General features: G+C 39.1%; 1 protein-coding gene and 1 pseudogene across 3 annotated transcripts in view; one reads left to right on the top strand and one right to left on the bottom strand.

Moving 5' to 3' along the window:
• The window catches only part of Itk (IL2 inducible T cell kinase), a 73,007-nt gene that overhangs the window by 43,319 nt on the left and 15,214 nt on the right, over nucleotides 1-14,474 (bottom strand). The window lies entirely within an intron of this gene.
• Nucleotides 5,126-5,469, top strand: LOC106010496 (SRA stem-loop-interacting RNA-binding protein, mitochondrial pseudogene; annotated as a pseudogene).

Consider the following 14,474-nt stretch of genomic DNA (forward strand, 5'->3'; position numbering starts at 1 on the left):
AAAAAAAATATTGGTCTGTGGTTTCTGCTCATCAATTTTCCAGAACTCCCCCCCACACCCCGAACAGAACAGTAATCATTAAAGACCAATGCACAAATGTAGTGCAATTCATAAGGGACTAACCCATCCCAACATCCAATTACTGTACTAAAATTAGGTAAGATTCAAACACTTTAGTCTAACAGCAGATTTTTTATTGTTACTAAAACATAGTTTAATCAAATTTTTAAAATAAAGTTTTAAAATATTAAATCTTTTGTTTTCTGTGGAAGTAACATTAACACATTGTATATGCGCAGTAGATGGTAAAGTTCATTTCAATAGACTGTACCCCCTCAACTTCAATTTATTTTTTATTTTTTCAGATACTGCTCAATTTTTATTTATTTTTTATTTTTTCCATTGGGCCGGGGATTTAGCTCAGTGGTTCTGCTGCCTGCCTTGCAAGCTTAAGGTCCTAAGTTTGATCCCCAGTACCAAAAACAACAACAACAACAAAAAATAGATCCAATGATGAATGTAACTGTATTGTACACCTAAAATGTACCAATAAACTCAACTTCAATTTAGATAATATGCTGGAGAATGAACTCCTTTGGCTTGAAAATTTGCTCCAATTTTTAAAGAATTTTATTTCTTTATTTACTTACTTATTTATGGGTTTTTGAGACAGGATCTTGCTTTGTAGTGCAGGCTGGCCTCGAACTATATACCCCAGGCTGGCCTGAAACTCTCGGCAGTCCTCTTGCCTCAGCCTCCTGAGTGCTGGGATTGCAGGTATGTGCCACCATGCCCGGCATCCTACAATTTTTAATGTTCTTAACTCAAGAAAATTATAGTTCATATCCTCTGGGTCAATTTTAGCTAAGCACCACAACCCTTAATGATGCCCTGAGAGAGATTTATAAGTACTTCTAAGTATATTGTTTTGCCATGGTTATACATATTAATTTCAATTAGTCCATGGATAGATACCTGAAATGCATAACTACATGCATTTTAAAATCTTTTTCTATTGATTAATTAGAAACAGATTATGGAGGAATCAATAAAGGGTTTTCCTCATTAGTAAGAGGAAAACCACTGCGTTTTAAAGTTATTTAATTATTTAAATAAGTACTTTTCTAGTCTTAGGCAGCAAAGTCTTCTTTCAACTGTAATGTAGCTGTCAAGTTTGGGCCTTACACTATATTACAGCTAAGCAGAAGCATGGCTTTTAAAAAAAATTAATTAATCTACTTATTTTTACGGAACTGAGGACTGAACACAGGGCCCTGGCACTAAGCTACATCCCCAGCCCTTTCTGAAATTTTTTGAGACAAGATCTTGCTCATCCTTGCTCTGCCCAGGCTGGACTAGAACTTCTCATCCTCCTGCCTCAGCCTCACAACCCCATTGGGTTTACAGGTAGGTTAAAACAATTCAATACAAATGTTTCCTTCTGTGTAGTAAGAAATGTTACATCGCAATTTAAAGGCAAGAAAAACTCAACTGTAACAAAATTTGTTTCCTTTGAAACAGTTTTTACAACTTTGCACCCAGGGATGACTGTTACTTGGTAAAACAGTTTCTCAATACAAAAGCTATTACGCCAAACAAAGAAATGTTCCTACCACTAAAATCATTACAATTAAAACTGAGCAAAAATCCAACTGAAACCACAAATCCTGATACTCTGAGGCTCTGGGATTCAATTCAAAGGAAGTAGTCTTTTGACAGCAATGACAACAAAATCAAGATGATCTTGGGCAGTGGAGCAAAGCAGAGCTGAAGAGAGGAGGCGAGGTGATGTGCCAGGGTGTGTCATGAGTGGCGAGGCCATCAGCCACTTTCTCCACAAAACTCGGAGGCAGCAGAGCTCAGCGGCACACACTGCCTTGATTCTCTCCTCTTGTTCCCTTGCTTGGATTCATAAACCTCTGTAAGACATCATCCACCTCCACAGAACTAACTGGGGATTCAAGAGATGAGTGGGGTGTGAGTTCAGAGATCCTGGCTTCAAACATATACCCCAGGTGGGAGTCAAGGGCCCCTTGAAATCTTGCTGATGATCTCTGCAGTGAGCACCGTGAAGCCTTCCAAGTTGGAGGACATGGCAGCTCTGGAGTGATGGGCCCAGGCTGCAGCCGAGGTCAGGGGAGGGGACCACAGTCTGGGGACCCTGACAGGCACGCTTAAGATCAGAGAAGAGAAGCGGGGACAGTTCCCAGCCCAGCCTTGATTTCTTAATATTATTGACTTCAAACATGGATTGTAAGAGACTTTAGTCTGTTAGGGGAGCCTGCTCTCAGCTTTGCTCTTCTGTTGGAATGGGTTCCATGATCTACCACCACCCTCATGCTCATTCCCAAATAAGTGCTTGATTCTTCCCCTTCAGTCCACTGTGTCTGTGTCTCTCCAGGGCCCGAGGCTAGTTCTCCTTGGCTCTCACAAGATCTAATCTGTGGGGAACAGCAGGACCCACTGCGCACTCCTCAGTTGGTCACTGGGGAGCAGCTGGTCCCCAAGTACACGCAGTTCAGTCCCTGGGAATCGGCAATTGCCTGTAATCATCCCTAACAACTGCACTATTTCTGCAAAACGCCAGGGCAAATCCTTCCAAGGAAACCACATGAAAGCCACCAGAGAGACACCAAATAAAGCCTGCTCCCATCCCTGTTTGTTTTTCTGTCTGCACCGCTCGGGATGGAAGTCACAGGACTTTGCTGAGCCTTGTTTCTCTTGGCTGTGTTCATAGCTCTACTGACCTCACATCCTGATGTCTCATCTAGACATCTGCATGTATCAAATGCAGTCCAGGAATCTGATGTGTAGAAACTGCAAATGGCTTTTTCGTTCTCCTTTTTATGTTTCTTCCATAGTGTAGAATTTGGATTGTGAATTTTAAAGACAGAGGCAGCAAAAATTTAAAAAGACAATGCTTTTAGGCACTTTTATACTCAGTGCCCCATCTCATTTAATCAAGATCCAACAAAGTTTTATTCTGACCAGTGTATTGTGAGAAAATTGAGGTTCAGAACGTCCATCTCTCTTAGAGCAAAAGCAGCACAACAGTTTAATTCTATGACTCCAGAGCCTAAGCAGTTAACCACTGTGCTTCACGGCTCTACACTTGCTCAAACTCAACATTGAATTATCCGTTGCATGACCTATTTCTCCAAGCCATGACCTAAAAGTTTTATTTCTGCCCTATTGGGTTGTGCCAAGGTGGAGCACATTCCTTGGTTCCTTAGGATGACAACTCTTCTTTAATGACATTGACCCCTTGGCCACTCTGCTAGCTCAGCAGGTACCTTAGTGGGAAGTTATGGATTGGTTACACTTGGACAGGGGACTTTCTCAGTTTCATATTTCTACTCTGGAGAGGCAGCATGGGGAAGAACTGGAGCCTTCAGTTCAGGAAGACTCACTCCATTCTTTACAGCGGTGCACCTTGAGGCAAGTGTCTGAATCTCTTAGTCACCTTTTAAAAAGTGGTATCAAATATCCTTGATCAATGGGCACTTTGGGAGAATTTAAAACAACTACATGTATCTACTGCAAATGAATATCATTAAAATGATAAAGTGGTCACTCAATATTACTTCCTTTGATTTCCTTCTCCAAATGCTGCCTATAAATGAGAACTTGCTCTTGTCTTCATGTGCCTACATTTTCTTTTGGGAAAAAGTAAAATCAAGAACCACCATTGGGGAGGACAGTTCTTAAGTGGTGATAGTGGTGATTTTGACAATAAGAATCATTTGTTTATTTTGCCAATTATTTGTAAAAACAGGGCAAAATCACGAAAGGGGCCAGTTTCCTGATCTGTGTCACATTTGTTCTCATGGGCTTTAGCTTTCCCTCTGGCAACCCCTCTTCTTCTCCTATAGAAACCTTCCCCAGACACTCATAAAGTACAACTTAACTGATGGCCTAAATCTTGGCTTGTTTCTGAGGAGCTCATAGGAGGAAAGGTATCAGACACTTGAGATCAGAGGGAGATTTGGTGATGGGATGTTAGGCATCAGGTGAGAGCATATTTTCACTCACATAAGGGCATGGTGCCGTTCAGACTTTCCTGGGGTCTCACTCTAACAGTAACTATGTAGCAGTATGTGAATTTTCCTGAGTCCAGGAAATCTTTCTTATGACCACTCAAGGCATTTCAAATGTTTTGTTCAATGCCTCTTCTGGGTATAGTACAGCTATTGTACCATCTGAAATTGGCAGTGGCACAAATGAAATGAAAACTGATGTCCTACGGAAGTGAAACTTAAGTGACCGATTGGGGGTTGTTTCCCCCACCCATAGCCGAATGCAGATTAGTAGTTCTAAAATTGATTTTAAGGACTCTTCCTAGACTTGGGTTTCAAAGCCTTCCCAAGATGAGCCACAAATTCCTTGCCATTTTCCGCACTCACTTTTTTGTGTCTATGAAAAAGAGTGCTCTCAAACAGTAGGCAGGGAAAAGCGGGGATTCAGGACTTGGAAAAGCAAGGGTCTGAAGCCCTGCAGTGACTGTGGCGTTGGGTAAGCCGTGTGCTCACAGCTCAGCTCTCGGCTCCTCTAGGTTCTCTTAGCTCTTCAGTACCAATGCAGATGCAGGTAGCTGCTGCTCAAGCCGGGGGAAGGCGCCCAATGAAAGGTGCAATCACTGAAGTCTCTATGGAAAAAGTACTGTTTGGTAAGAGAAGCCACACAACTGTTATTAGCTGTTGCTAATCCCTCCTTCTCCCAACCCATCTTCAACTGGACCTAAGGAAGAGGCACTTGGAAGCTCTGGGAAGATCTGGGCAAAAGGAGCTGATGCTGAGGTTCCCTGGGCCCATCTAAAGCCAGGAAACTATGACCCATCCACAGCTGGCCTCTTTTCTTTCCTTATGGCCATAAGGCCTCTCACTCAGAGGAACCCACAGTCGTCTGACATTCATCACTTCAGCGTTTCACACTGTGGTTTACTATGAGGTTGGCTGTGGGGAAAACAATGCAGTTCTTCTTAAGGTCTGCCATCTTTTCAGTAGTAGCACTCTGACTACCCAAAGCAAGAGGTGAGAATTTACATGAAGAAAAAATACAGAAAAAGAAAGGAAGAAAAAGAAAAGAACTATACTATCACAGAATAGTCAGACAGCGCAGTCTAAAAATGGCAGCCTCCGTGGCGAGGGGTGCCCTGGCACTGCGTACGAATTTTACTCGGCAGTTTGCTTTTGTCCAGAAAATTCCTTGGACTGCAACAGCCAATGAGCTGAGAAAACACTTTGCTCAGTTTGGCCATATACGAAAGTGCATTCTTCCTTTTTATAAAGAGACTGGCTTTCATAAGGGTATGTGTCGGATTTACTTTTTTCAGAAGAAGCACTTCAGAATGCAGTGCAACATGAAAATCACATAATTAATGGAGTAAGGGTCCACATTCAATTTCAAAAACCAAAGATTTTGCAAGAGGATGAAACATCTGATGAAGAGAAAGATTTCCAAGATGATTAAACCCATTAAATAAACACAAAACAGAAAAAAGAAAAAGAATAGTCAGACAGCAATTGAGGATCCTCTATTCAAATCATGAATGTATTTTCTCCTAAGGAATTGTTTAAGAACAGAGGCCAATGGGAGTGGTCCTGGGGTTTGGAAGTAGGAGATAGAAAGAGAGCTTTGCTGTTTTACTTTATATCCTTCTATACTGTTTTAATATTTTGCCACGATCACACATTTCTTTTATTGTATTAAAAAAAAACAGTTAAAGCCAGGTGTGGTGGTACACACCTATAATCTCAGCACTCTGGAAGGCTGAGGCAGGAGGACAGTTTAAGCCCAGCCATGGCAAGTGATTTAGCGAAACCCTGTCTCAAAATAAAATATAAGCCAGGCGTGGTGATGTACACCTGTGATCCCAGCACTCCAGAGGCTGAGGCAGGAGGATCGCTGAGAATTCAAGGCCAGCCTGGGCTACAAAGTGAGTTCAAGTCCAGCCCAAACTACATAGTGAGACTCTGTCTCAAAAAATAATAATAATTAATAAATAAAATAAAATTAAAAATTAAAAAGGCCAAGAATGTAGCTCAGTGTGAAGGCCCTGAGTTCAATCTCCATTACTACACACACACACACACACACACACACACACACACACGAACACACACGTCAGTTAAATAAAATAAACACATTTCTCTTATAGGGCTTCTCCTATGGACACATTTGTTCACAATGTGTAAAGATATAGGAAAGGATGTTCATAGCAGCATTATTTCTGAAACTAAGAAAATCTAGAGAAGCTCAAATATCTATCCATCAGTAGATAAGTTAGTTATCATGCATCCATTCTGATTACTCTGTAACCATTAGTAAAGAATAAAATTGATCTACATGGAGGAATACACATACAGGCTAAATGTAAAAAGGGAAAATTTACCCATGGAACAAGGTCTTTCCCCAACTTAACTCTGTCTGAGTCAAAAAACGTAATGGTCTCAGGAGGCCAGCATTCCAAGAATTTATTAAAAGCTGCAACCATTTCTATTGTCCTTTTACATATTAAAGAGGTTGACAACAACAACAAAAAGGGAACATTTAAGCCAGGGATGTAGCTCAGTGGTGTTGTGCCTGTCTGGCAAGTGCAAGATCCTGAGTTCGATCCCTGGTACCATAAAAAGGGGCAGGGAAAATTTAAAGCAAAGTGAATTATTATCTCATTTTTTACAAAGAGATGAAATATATATGTTAATTTGCAATATGCAAAAATAAAATACAAGAAGACAGATAATCCAAGCTGCTAACACTGGTTCTCTCTCGTGGGTGTCAGTGTGGCAGAATTTCATGGTAAAAGTAATACATTTCTGTGATATTTGAAGTTTCTTACTGTGAGCATGAAGAAAGATGAAAACCAGAAAAAAGGAAAATACTACTTACAGCAGTTGGAAGTTTTACAAACCCCACACTGTATTATGGTGTTGGCAGAGACTGTGAGAAGGGAGGCTGAGGGGTGCACGTTAAATGCTGGGTGTGTAAAGTGACACGATTCTTGGCCCCTGTGACCTCATAACCCCATTAGCAGGCAGTGGCTGCCAGGCCACACCTGGCACCTGCTGTTCTACACCCTCAAGGTTCAAATTCATGACAGTTCCCTCTTACGTTCTTTTTTGAGGGATAGCCATTTCCTTCATAGATTTTAATAAGCAATTCTGTGAGCCTTTATGTGGGTGTATTTATCTCATAAATGAAGCAATAATTCAGGAATGATTCTAAGTCCAATTCATGGTATATAAAGATAATGATTCTAGGATATTTTTTAAAAGTTCATTTCAATTCACTTACAAAAACGAGAAGAGAGAAAAAGACTTATGTGGAATCTAAGATCAAGGACTATGTGTTCTACGCCAAGGAAGTAGGTCCTCCAAGTGCCTTGCACATTATGGCTCTCAGCATCTCTAGCCTGATCCCTCTTTCAAAGCCCTGCTCTTGCCAGGATAGGAAATATGAGATGATTAATGGGTTTGAAAAAATATATTTTTGTGTCTTCCTCTCAAGCACTGAAGATTCAGTAGCCAAAATATGTAGGTTAGTAACAACTTCATTGGATTTCAGGAAATAAATCCTTACACAGAGGCTATGTTCAATTATTATTTGTTAATTGACAGACTGAAGGTATAGCAAATAAGACTAAGTGTGCTGCAGGAGCTAGTGTTTGTGGTCTAGGACAAAAAAACAAAAAACCCAAAAAATCTTGTTAATGGAAATAACTTTGAATAAGAGTTCCAGAATATTCGATCCCCAGTACCAAAAAAAAAAAAAAAAAAAAAAAGTTCCAGAATAATTGTTAGATGGATAAAAATCACTCCACAGTAAAAAGTAAGCCAGAATGTCTGCACAAAGGATTTAGCTAATAGAAAAACAGCTCCTACAAATTATGAAGGAAGACGCTAACAGCTTTATTAAAAAAATGGAGGAAAAGAATATTAATGTTTCTAAAACACATGAAAAGATGCTCCAAGTTACTATGATAACAGAAATGACAGTAAATTACACCTAGATACCATTTAAAAAACTTATCAGGCTAGCAAAGATCAAAACTCAAGATACTGCTACTGAGGTTTTGAGAAAACAAGCATCTCACACGTGGCCCTGGGGAAAGTTAATTGGTACAACCCCTATGGAGAGTGATTTGGTTATCCTAACAAAATAACAGATGCGAATATCCTTTGACACAGCATTTCCACTTCTAGATACATTTCTATAGATGACAGCTTCTCAATCTCAGCACATGTGGGGCTGGATGGTTCTTTATTATGGGTCTTTCCTGTGTATTTTAGGGTATTTAGCAGCATCCATGGTCACTAGGCTCTAGATACCAGTGGTACTTCCCAGTCATGAGAACCCAAAATTTCTCTAGACATTGCCAAATTTCCTCTGGTGGGAAAAATGTCCCTGGCTGAGAATAACTATAACACTCATGACAAGTGACTGAGCTGCAAAGTTTCTCCTTCCTCATTACTTGTGATAATCCTGTGACTGGAAACAGACTAAATTTAAAACAGGAACATTTTATCTATCTATGAAATATTATACAACCATTAAAAACATGAAGCTCTTTATATATTGGTATAGATTGATCTCCAAGATATGTTGTTAAGCAACTAAAAATATTTAAGAGAGTGTGTAGATTATGCTGCCACTGAATAGAAATAAGGGAAAGAACGCCTGTTTGTATTTACATATTCTTGGCTAAAGTATCCTTAGAAGAGTTTATAAGAAATCTATACAAGTTGCTTTCAGACAGAGATGTAGTGGGACTTGGGACAAAGATGGGAGATTTTGTTATAGTTAATGTTTTACAACTTTTAAAAATTATGTGGATTTATTATCTATTCAAAGCAAAAATTGGTCTGCATCATGCAAAAGACTGGTAAATTAAAGTACCTATGAATACACAGATATGAAGTTCAACAGGCTCAGGGGCAAGGGAACAAGGGTTCTCCCAGCAATAGTTAATTGTGTTTTATGAATGAGGTGTATCAATTTGAAACACCATTATAAAACAATATGAACAGTACTAAACCCAATGTGAATGAGATTTATAGTGGACTTGTTTTTTAGGAACTAGCACTGGCTTGTCCTGAAGGCAGAGAGATTTGGGATCAGACTGTGGCAACAGATTCATGTGTTCGTGGTGCCCTTGCATTACGGTCACCTAAGTGAAGACGACATCTTTTGCCTGTCATCCCTGTTCCTCCATAGATGCATCTCTGTCTCCAAATGTCCAGTGCAGGTTAGCATATTTCACACTCTGAACGATTTAAAAATAAATAAATAATCATGAGTCATAATGGCAATTCCTACCACACTACAGTTTCCTCAAATGGTATTGTGTACTTAATACTGTTCTTTAAATTGACTCACTTTCTTCACATAAACAGATTTATTCTAAAAGAGAACGTTCAATCACTACCATAAATTTAAATATGCTCGTTTTTGTTTGCAAACTTTTTTTTTTTTTTGGTACCAGGGATCGAACTTGGGACCTTGTCCTTGTGAGGCAGGTGGCGGAACCACTGAGCTAAATCCCAGAACGCTCGTTTTTAATACTAAACACATAACAAATTAAATTAAAAACACGTTAAAACATTAACGGCACATGAATTATACCTGAGCTGACCTTGTTTGGATTGTGGAAAAGATGAAGTTTGATATTAATCAGAGTCAGTCTCACTTTCTGGGCCTAGCAGGCCACGGGCAGGAGAGGGTTCTGAGCCACTTCCTTGCCCTGCTTCGATGAGAAGACTTCCCCTTCTATCAGTTATGTATATGGTGATGAAGGTAACATGTATGATTTTGTATTAAAAGAGAGTTCTATATTTTGAAAAGTTTGAAAACCACTGATCTAGTCCAATTAGTCGATTTTATGGATAAAAAAGCTAAATCCCAGACAGAGTAAGGAATCGACTGAGATCACCTAGGAGCCAAGTCTCCATTCTGTTACGTTGCTCTGTTGTTGCTTCTTTGCCCCATCCAACTTTTCTCGAACTGTAGCCTGCCTGACACCTGCAGAGCCTGAGGTTCTTTGTAACCTTAGAACTGACCTCCGTGCAGCAGTCCCAAGCGGCTTATGTAAAAGCTCCCCAAATCCATCTGCTCCTCAATTAGGTACATGATGGCCTAACCCAAAGAGCTCGTTCATGAGAGAGAACTTTGAGATCCCACGAGATACTCAGTTAGGTAGAATACTTTGTAGAGTCTTTTTGGCACTTCTCAAATCTTACTTTGTAGGTAGTAGGCCCATCTACATGTACAACATACTGACTTTGAATCATCTCACCCATGTAAACAAAAATTACAAATTTTCTTTCTCACCATAAGATTCAAGACATATCATAAACAGCATACACTAAAATTGCAACACTGGGTTCTTTTTTTTTATTAGTTTCTTCTCAGAATCTTTTCTAATGGTCCTGGTAATAAACATGAGTGTCCTCACGCACTGCTTCAAATTCTTTGAAGATGATGTGACAACAAATGGTTGAAGCCAGAAATTGTTCTTATCCTATGAGTTGTCCTGCTTGGGGCATTGTACCTTAAGAAACTGATTTTGAAAGGAGACGGCCCTATATTAGGTATTCTATTATTTTTCAGGGTTTTCATTATACTTGGAAGCAAACTAAATGTGAACCATAGATCATAGATATGTTTATCCATTTGTCTGTGTACCTAAAATAGATAAGTACAGGTATATTCTTGCAATGAACTGACTCAACGATTAAAAATTCATATATATATATATGTATATATATATATATATGAGAGAGAGAGAGAATGATTACCTTGTAGGCCATGTAGATGTATGGGAATATATTTGTACAAAAGAATAAATGGAATAAGTTGAATACAAAATTGCCATGCAGTATGATTATAACTAAGTGAAAATTGTACCTGCATGAAAAGAAAAGGAAAATGCTCACAGGTTGACATGATGCCTGTAGACCAGTGATTGTAAACCTTTTAGAGCTTTCAGTGACAACACTGTGTGAGTTCCCTTTTCTCCATATCTCTTCCAGCACTTGTTATTTATTTTATTTTGTCTTTTATCTTTTTGGTGATAGCTTTCCTAACTGGGATGAGAAGACATTTTCTATGTGGTGTTCATTTGCATTTCCCTGATGGATAATGAAGTTCAGCATTTAAAGAAATAAGTTTGTTGGCCATTTGGTTTTGTTTTCAAAAAGTGTCTATTTATATCTTTTGCCCATTTTTAATTGGATTGTTTTACCTTTACTGAGCTCTTAAAGTTATTTATTTATTTATTTATTTATTTTGCTATATATTTAGATATTAATTCTTTTTAGATGAACAGTATAAGGGGAGCCTGCTTATAAACAACTTTAGATTAGCTGGTGTGGTAGTGCATACCTATCATCCCTTTCTGGGAGGCTGAGGCAGAAGGATCACAAGTTCAAACCCAGTCTGTGTAGCTTAGTGACTTAGAGAGACTCTGTCTCAAAATAAAAAAAGAGTTCAAAACAGGGCTGGGATGTAATTCAGTATAAAGGTCCCAGTACAACAACAAACAAACAACAACAAACCAAAAAAAAAAAATCCTGTAGATGAATGAGAATTGTACAGGAACATAAGGTTCATATCGAGTTGTTATTATATTAGCATATTAAAAACTTTCACTGAATTTCAAACAACTGATCAGACATTTCATCTAAAAAGGGAATTTTATATGGATGGGAAAGCCTTTCAGAGCTGTTCTCTCTTCTAGATCACTTCCAGTGAGGCACTGGGTGTCAGGAAAGCAAATCCAGCATCTGGAAGGAAGCCATGTCCTGCAAAACCTGCTTTTCCCAGTAGCCTGATCACTCACTGATGAATGTTACCATTTATTATGGCTAGTTAATGAAATAATGAATATTTACTATTTGGCCTATGAAAATTTGGGAAGAGTTTTAAAATAGTTTTCTGTCAACTCAATTTCTAAATTTTAGATGAAAGTGACTTACTTCACATAGACCCCATGGTTCAAGAAACTGAGCTCTTGTGTTTTCCAGTTAAAATTTTCTTCCAGATTGAGTCTAAAACTAAGCTCTCATATTAATAGTATTTCCCTGTGGCCTATTTCCACTGCAGAAACTGAGGAATGAGTGCATCAGTCCTCGAGCAGTAGGAATCAAATCTAATTTTAAGGAGGGAGAATTTGCCTCCAAAACGAAAGCTTTCTCTACAATGGCGATAACATAAAAACATCACCTCACCCGGGCAAAACCAGCTATGATGCAACCACACTAAGTCTGACATAGAACTGCAAAGCACTTAGCTTGGATCCTTCCTTTTCCTGCATAGACAGGGCCCATTTCTAGCTCCCAGATACCTTTTTAAAATTCAAGTTATGTGAGCTTTGTTTACACACCAGATATTTACTGACAACCTACTGCATGATCGGCACTCTTTTAGATGGTGGTGGTACAGTGACAAGAAAGTCATGACCCCTGCTCTCATGTAACTGCCCTTCTCATCAATGTACAGACAGAAAATGAACACAGAAACATATCCACAAACCAACCATATGAGGGCAGAGGATTGAAGTATATATGTGCTTTGAAAAAAATGAAACAGGAGCCTGAGAATATATCTGAAGAGGCAGGAAATGAAAAAGAAACAGCCCTGCAAAAATCTTGAGTTTTCTAGACAGGGGAGAAGAACTGCTAACACAAAGACCCCCACATTTGAATGTGCCCGAGAAAGAGCACCTCTTTAAGTGTGGGTGGTGGCACAAGCCTATAATCCTACCACTGTGGGAGGCTGAAGCAGGAGGACGGAAAGTTTGAGCAAGTCCAGCCTGAACAACTTAATGACTTTGCAAGACTCTGTCACAAAATGAAAAAATGAAAAGGGGCTGGGGATGTAGTTCAATGTAAAGCCCTTGCGTTCAATCCCAAGTACTTAAATAATAATGACAATAATAATGCTGCTGCTGCTGCTGATAAGTGTGTGTCCCAGAGTTAGAGATATAGCTCAGTGGCAGAACACTTGCCTAGCATAAGGGGTGCTCTGAGTTAGGTCTGAAGCACTACAAAAAAAATTTTAAAAGAAAACTTAATTGTGTGTTTCATTTGGCCTCCTCTTAGATGAAGAAGTACCCACAGCAAATAACTATATGAAAAAATGTTCAACATCACTGGTCATTTGAGAAATGCAAATTAAAACAATACTGAGATTCCATCTCATTCCAGAAAGAATGGCTATCATCAAGAAATCAACCAATAACAAATGCTAGCAGGGCTGTGGCACAAAGGAACCCTGCTCCACTTTTGATGCGAGTGTAGACTGGTGCAACCACTGTGGAAATCAGTATGGAGATTCCTCAAAAACCTAAAACTAGAGGTTCCATTAGACCCAGCTATTCCTCTTGTAGGTATCTTCCCAAAAGAGTTAAAAGCATCATACCACAGCAATATAAGCACACTATGTTTATAGCAGCACAGTTTGTAATAGCTAGATCTTAGAAACAACCCAGATGCCCATCAATGGATGAATGAAGAAACTGTGGTTTTTATATACAATGAAGTACTGCTCTGCCATAAAGAAGGATAAACTTGAAATGTTTCTAGCTAAATGGATGCACCTTGAAGCCACACCTTTAAGTGAAATAAACCAGACACACCTATTTAAATATTACATTGTTTCTCTTGGGTGAGAAACTGAAAGCATAAATAAGGACCCAAATGGATGACAGATATTGGGAAATAGGAAGAAACTATTCAAATGGAAAGGGAAACAAGGGAGAGGGGAGAGGGAAGGGAAGGAAGGGAAAAAGAAAAAAGATAATAGAAGGAAAAAACGGAAACAAAGCTTTGGCAAATAAGGAGGAAAAAAAGGGTTGAAAGCAGAAGAAGATAATGGGAAGAAAAGAAGAATCAAGATATATTATTTGTACAGGTACAAATTCCCTATGATGATCTGATCTTTATGTACATCAAAAATATACCAATAAAATTAATTTAAAAAATAAAATACAACTCCTAAGAAAATGCAGTCAGGAGGATGGATTAAGAATAAAAATACAGTAAAACTTGGAAAAAAATTATGTGTGAGTCCCCTTTGCCTCATTCTAGTTTTGGCCCTGCAGGGAACTTGAGCTTGGAACAAGGTTCAGGAGGAAGAAGACATGGTAGAGCCACATAAAGGGAGCGTGGTATGAAATAAAATCACAGAGACAGGCGGAGACCATAGAACGAGGGGTCTCGTGGGTTATGGCTGAGAATGTGTTTAAATACAGTAAACAATGACGGGCAGCTTTAAGGCAGGGAGTGATACATGATTTATAATTTTGATAGTTCTCTCTAGGTGTGTGGATGACCCATGCTAAAGCCTCAAGTGTCTGCAGAAGTCCAGCTGGAATCAACCGAGTCACAGAGAAATGAAGTGACAGAGGCCTGCTGATAAAAGTCTCTGGCAGAGTATCATCTCCAGACAGTTCATCTGTCAGGGAAGCAAGGATGGGT

This window comes from Heterocephalus glaber, unplaced genomic scaffold (genome assembly GCF_053883595.1).
Source record: "Heterocephalus glaber isolate CG9 unplaced genomic scaffold, H.glaber_assembly_v1.0 deba00001606, whole genome shotgun sequence".
NCBI classification, from domain to species: domain Eukaryota; kingdom Metazoa; phylum Chordata; class Mammalia; order Rodentia; family Bathyergidae; genus Heterocephalus; species Heterocephalus glaber.